Genomic DNA, 6,721 nt, shown 5'->3' on the forward strand with positions numbered 1-6,721 from the left:
AGAGCGTGCTAAGAATAGAGGAACGCTCAGAGACCAAGAGTTCTAGAGAATGATAAAGAGGCTCTCAGAGACCAGGTGTCCTAGAAAGATGAGGATAAGGGAGACTCAGAGACCAGATATCCTAGAAAGGGTAAGTGGAAATGATGATCAATCGGAGAAGATTGATGCCTTCTGCTGTGTGTTAGCTCCTTTTATGCAGAAATGTTTCTGGCTTAATTAATTTTCTTTACTTGTCGATCAGTGACGATGGTTGACAATAACTTCTTCGTATTTATCGTCTGAAGTTTATATTCAGCCAGCACGTGTAGAACTTTCAATATACTGTATATCGAAGAACTGTGGTTTCTAGTCCCTAATAGTAGATTCCATTGAAACCGGAAGTTGTAGATATATACTACCCTTCCGGTTTCAATACTGGTTCTTGTAGAATAGAAACAATAGTCGCAAGCAAGAAACGTTCATTTAAATGTAGATTTATGGTTTCAAGAATAATATTTCATGCTCACCCTTATACCTATCCTAAAACCGGAATTGGTAGAAATAAATTGCAATATCCTCTCATATTGGAAGCAATCCGTATTAGTAAACAAAATCACGTGCTTAGGGACAAGCGCCAACAAACAGCTGACAGATGTCGTCACCACCGATAGAACACGAACAGGTACGAAGACCCCTTTAACTTCTCCACAGGCTCCACATCAAAAAACTGGCTATATAAACGGAAATCTTGACGAAGAAGACATCAGTTGATAACTGATCATTTCCTACCTATCTCTCCAAGTTGCAATGGGTGAGAAAGACTCCTCTAACCCTACCTCTAAGTTGCAACGGGCAAGAGATATCCTAGCCTATTTCCGAGCTGCAACGGGCAGGATACCTTAACTTTATCTCTGAACTGTAATGGCAAGAAATCTTAACACTATCTCTAAACTGCAACAGGGAAGAGTTTCCTTTAAACCAGCTGCAATGAGCAGGTTCATTCTTAACCAGTAAATCTCAAACCTCCGAGCTGCAATTATCAAGGAAATAACTTTTAGAGACTTACTTATTTGTAATATTGTGTATGAACTGTGCATAAACATTGTTTATAATACAAAGACGAGGGGAAATCTGTGTACCGTTACTCCACCGAATATTACAATATTGAACTATCACTCCAACATTTGATACTGATTTATACAGAAGAGAATCTAGCAGAGATGGGCATCCTCACTCATTTTTGCCCTCAAGAGGGCCGCCCTCACCCTCACTCACCCTCATTTCGGTAGATGAGAGTGAGGGTGAAAGAGTCTATTGAGGGTGAGGGTGGCTGAGGGTGAGGGATTCGATTGAGGGTGAGGGTGGCTGAGGGTGAGGGTGAAGGAGTCGATTGAGGGTGAGGGTGGCTGAGGGCGAATATGAGGGAATCAACTGAGGGTGAGGATGGCTGAGGGTGAGGGTGAGGTAGTCAACTAAGGGTGAGGGTGGCTGAGGGTGACTGTGAGGGAGTCAACTGAGGGTGAGGGTGGCTGAGGGTGAGGGTGGCTGAGGATGAGGGTGAGGGAGTCAATTGAGTGTGAGGGTGAGTGAGGGTTAGCAAAAATGCCCATCTCTGGAATCTAGTGTTGCTCGCGAGACAAGAAATATAGTTTTCTCGTCTCGTCTCATGTCTTTTAAATAGAAGTTTCGTCCCGTCTCGATTCCCGAACAATTGTTCCTTCTCTCATTTCTACCTTTCTAAAGCTTTTACCGTCTTTTCTTTTTTGTAAATTTATGTACAAAATTTATGCCCTTGAGTTTCTAATTAGTTTCATCAAGAAGATTCGAGAAAACTAAAATCTTATTTATTATTATTGAAGTATATTGGGCAATAACTTGTGAATTTTTAAAGGTTCATTAGCTGAACCTTCACTCTCTACACAGCGCATCATTTACTTATGAACATGAATGTCCTTGTCATTCCTCACAACATCTGTATATGTCCCTTTACGTACACAAGTGAAAGACTTCTTGATAAAAATCGGCAAGTGGTACCAAAAAGGGAAGATTTTTTAGATTATTTTTTTTCAATATTTTGCATCGTTGGCAACGAGTCTACGTCCAGTTGCAGTTTCTAATTCATGTATGACTTTTTTCTTCTTGGATCCAGTATGTAAAAGCAATGCATCACATATACACTTAATTACAAGGTCAGTGATATATGGTGTTCATTGGCCAAAACAATCCAAACAATAAAGATTCATCTTAGACTGGAGAAATGGTTATCCTACGTTTTTCATTATCATTTGGAAATGAAACAAATGCCTGAGAGATATAAGATCCCTGCATACAACTATGTTGTGTTGGGAGTGTATAACTCATAGGATATGATGATCTACTTTTTTCAAAATTTCAACACTTCCAGTGTTCCCCTAAAAATAAAATAAAGAAATAATACGTTTTTATATATTCAATTCGAACTGGGGGCCGCGTTGGCTCAATGGTAGAACGTTCACCTCTGGTGTTTGGGGTCCCGGGTTCAAACCCTGCTCCCGCCAAGTGAACTTTGTGGTGGACAAACATCGTGAGCCTGGGTTTTCTCGCGGTTCTCCCGTTCCCTCCCACTTTCTTCATTCCAGCATTTCATTCATCTCTCATCATCACCGTCTCCTTTAGCCTAACCGGATAAGCGTGGGACGTAAAACTCAAAAAATTCATTTCATTCATTTCAATTTGAACTGGACAAGCCACACAAAATTTGGAATCGACCAGCGAAAACGGCTGATTTCTAACACTTGTGGTTTTCGAGATATCATTGTCAAAATGATTGGAGACAAATATATAAACTTTTCTTTGAAGACAAGCATATAAACCTAGCATTTTAATATATAGATAAATGTTCTAAATTGTGTTCCTACAATCACTTTATCAATTTAAAGATTTTTTAAAATTATGAATCATGACGTTAAACGGTATTTCAGATCTAAGACTTAGGAGAACTAGTGTTGCCCAAGAGTCGCCAATTTCTTGACTCATCTCGAAAACGAGATGAGAATTTCCATGTTCCTTGCCTCGTCTCGAACCTTCACTTACCACATCGAAAACGAGATTAGAAATCGAGACAAGATAAAAAAAGTCTCATCTCGTGGGAAACACTAGAAGAAACTAAGAGATAGCTTTGATTCTAGGTTTAGCATTCATTTCAGCAGCGAGGCTATATGAAACGTATATCTACAACTTAATGTGGGGTCCGAATCACAAGAGCTTCCGCAACACTGAGAAAAATCAATTATCCGGACAGCATTATACTGTACAAATATATGGAATTCCATATGTTTACTACGGAAATCTGTACGGAGCATACGTTATCCATATGTTATCCCATCGTTTACGTGTTATAGGCCTAAACCCCATCGTTTACGTGTTATAGGCTGCCAAAAACCGGAAAAAATGAAATTTAAAGTTTTATAGCTCCATATGGGACCTACCGTAGTCGGGTCAAGACTTCACTTAGGAACTAGTATGTGCCCTATCCAAAAATGCGTGTTTCAGAATCCTGAGGTGCTTCCACAACAGTTTTTATAGAGGGAGTTTCACTACGGGCCTATGATATAAAGTACTTTCCAACTATCTCCATAAAAATTGTTGCGTGAGTACCTTAGGATTCTAGAACACGTATTTTTGGATAGAGCACATATTAGTTCCCAAGTGAAGTCTTCACCCGACTGCAGTAGAGCCCATAGATGTTGAGCTATGGACCTTTAAAATTCAGTTTTTCATGTTTTTGGCAGCCTATAACACGTAAACGATGGGGTTTTCGCCGTATGTTTATTGGAACTTTTTTGTTTGTTTTACTCTCAGGAATCACTCCTCTGCTTTTCTACAATGAATTTAGTGCCCTACTGTATATTCATAAAGAATATATATATATATATAATAATAATAATAAAAATACATATTCATAAAATATATGGGGATCAGCCCAGCAGAGCGTAGACTTACTCGGTCCCCCTAAAAACGGAGCTCTTAATCCGTACCGCCTATATACCGTTCTTTGGGAGTATATACGGAAAATACGTTCAGATGGAACACTTATCAGGAAAGTATTATAAAACATATGTTATCAGTTATACCTTTGCTGCAAGTTGCTACATGTAGTCGTATGTTAAGTCCAAACACTACAGGATTTACGCATGTAACCTACGTTCTTACGTATGCCACATACAATTTTTCTCTCTGTGCGGGAATCGAACCCGTTTATCCTGCGTCAAAAGACTAACATATACCAAGAAACGAGTTTTCATAGCATAGTAACATCTACTTCTAATGAAATAGGACATTATAAGGTTACCATTTCCGGTTTCTATATTAACTCTCTATAATTTGGAATATTAACATAGCTTCACAAATCACAATGTGAAACTCAAGCCACTTGTTTCCCTCCTGTTATTTTATTATTATTATTATTATTATTATTATTATTATTATTATTATTATTATTATTATTATTATTATTTAAAATACAAGAGTGAATGTAGACGGAAAACTGATTAAACCCTCTCCATGTAGCTTCTTAATGAAGAGATTTCATATAACAGAACTTTCTGTTACATGTTATATTACGTATACTTGGCCTTTTCCCTGTGTTTATTATTGTTCCCGCTTTTAGCGTATTATATTCTCGGTAACTAATTATCATGTAGTATATAATACCGGATAGCACGCAAGGGCGCACTTGAACTTTCTCATTTTGTAATAAAACAGTCTCGCCAAGAACCAACGAACATAATCTTATTATCTTCCAAAGAGTTTATATAATGCTCCTCGCATAATACAGTACTACGTGCATCTATTGTATATGTTTAACTGTGTGCGTGTGACACACAAAAGACCTACTTACCTTTGCTAAATGACTTTTCGTAAATACTGCTTAATTTTAAGGAGGTTCTTGGATCGATACCAAGGCGCTCCTTTTTTTCCTTTTAAAGAGTTCACTAAGCTTTTATACAGACGACGACATGGCATTGATTCGTTCTCTCGGGGGTGTTACCTATCTTCCTCTGTATCCCCCCCTCCCCCGACTCAACCTCCAACTGCACTAAAGCTTCAGTTCTCTATTACGTACTAAACACGCACTGTTCCTGAGGTTACACGTATTCAGTCAGAAATGCACTACCACGCTATTAAGTTCCGTATTGTAAAGTATCATGCAATCGTTTAGTCGGGAAATTTTTGCCTTTATATAGACAGTAGTTATATTAGACACAAAATTAACTTACTTATCGTACAAAAAAAAAAAAAAAAAGTTTGAGTCGTAAACGTACGTCCTGACTGCATTAAAATTGCAGTCTTAAAGTAAACATTACGTCTTCAGTTATAACTGCACCCAAATTATTCACAATCTATATATATAAAAGAGAACGTACAAATCCTTTGTCCGCTCATCACGCTAATACGGCTGAACCAATTTCTTTTATTTTTGGGGGGTTATTAGGATTTGGACCCTAGATGGTTTTTATCATATCACTTTAATTTTCAATTACCAGTGTCTTGAGATAATTGACCATTCAGGTGTCCATTACGTACAAATCCTTTGTTAGTTCATCATAGGTATAAAAATAAACGTATTTATATGCAACCCGCATGACCGTGTCACTCGGCGGGTTAACATACATGACAGGCGTTATAATGGTTTTTATCATATCACTTGAAAGCGAAAAAGTAAAAATTATCTAAGTAACAAAGTTTATTGCGTTCGGGGGTGACCGCAGCGAAGCGGGGCGGGTTAACATAAATGACAGGCGATATAATGTTAACATTTACTGCAATCTTCTATGGTTTTTATCATATCACTTGAAAGCGAAAAAGTAAAAATTATCTAAGTAACAAAGTTTATTGCGTTCCGGGGTGACCGCAGCGAAGCGGGGTGAACGCTGCTAGTTCGCAAATAATCTTTATCCATTGTGGAATAAAAATCGTCTTTAATTTTCTACGTTTTAATTTTTTAAGAAATCTTTATTATTTGCAAGTATTCTGTCTGTTGGAGGGTTCTGAGACTAAGAAGTTTCCTTTCTCAGTTTTAGACCCTGAAATATTTCTTCCATGTTTCTCGATCTTGAGCTTTCTCTTTTAACTCCCAATATTTTCTTCTATTTTTCAAATCATCGATTAGTTGTATTCTTCTCTCTACTCCACAATTTCTTTTCATCTTTCCTACTATCACGGTATGAAGAAAACAATTTCTTCGCAAAATATAACCAATCCAATTGCCCTTTCTACGAAGGATGTTATCTAAACTGTCCTCTTCTCTCCTACCCGTTTTAAAACATTTTCATTTCTTACTCTCTCTGTCTATTTTATCTTCTCCACCTTCTTTCAACACAATATTTTGAAGCTCTCTAAATATTTTGCTCCTAACGTTTTTAATGTTCAAGTCTCCGAAACACCCAACGCAATACTCCGTATAACATTTGACAAACTTCCTCCTTAGTCCAATATTACAGCTGCTAGTTAAGGGTGATCTTTCCTTGTTGAATGCCTCTTTGGCTACGGCAATTGTCGACTTGATCATTTTGGTGCAATAAGCATCTCTCGTCAAAAGATTTCTCAGGTATTTGAGCTTATTGACTTCTTCAAGTTCTCTTTGTTCTACTCGGATTCTTAAGAAGGGCGTTTCTCCGCGAGACATTTTCATGACTTTCGATCTCGATTTCAATTTCATATTGTTTCCAAGTGCATAAGGAAAAAAATTATTACGTTTTAC

This window comes from Thermobia domestica, chromosome 12, assembly GCF_964235325.1.
Source record: "Thermobia domestica chromosome 12, izTheDome1.hap1.1, whole genome shotgun sequence".
Classification (NCBI taxonomy): Eukaryota; Metazoa; Arthropoda; class Insecta; order Zygentoma; family Lepismatidae; genus Thermobia; species Thermobia domestica.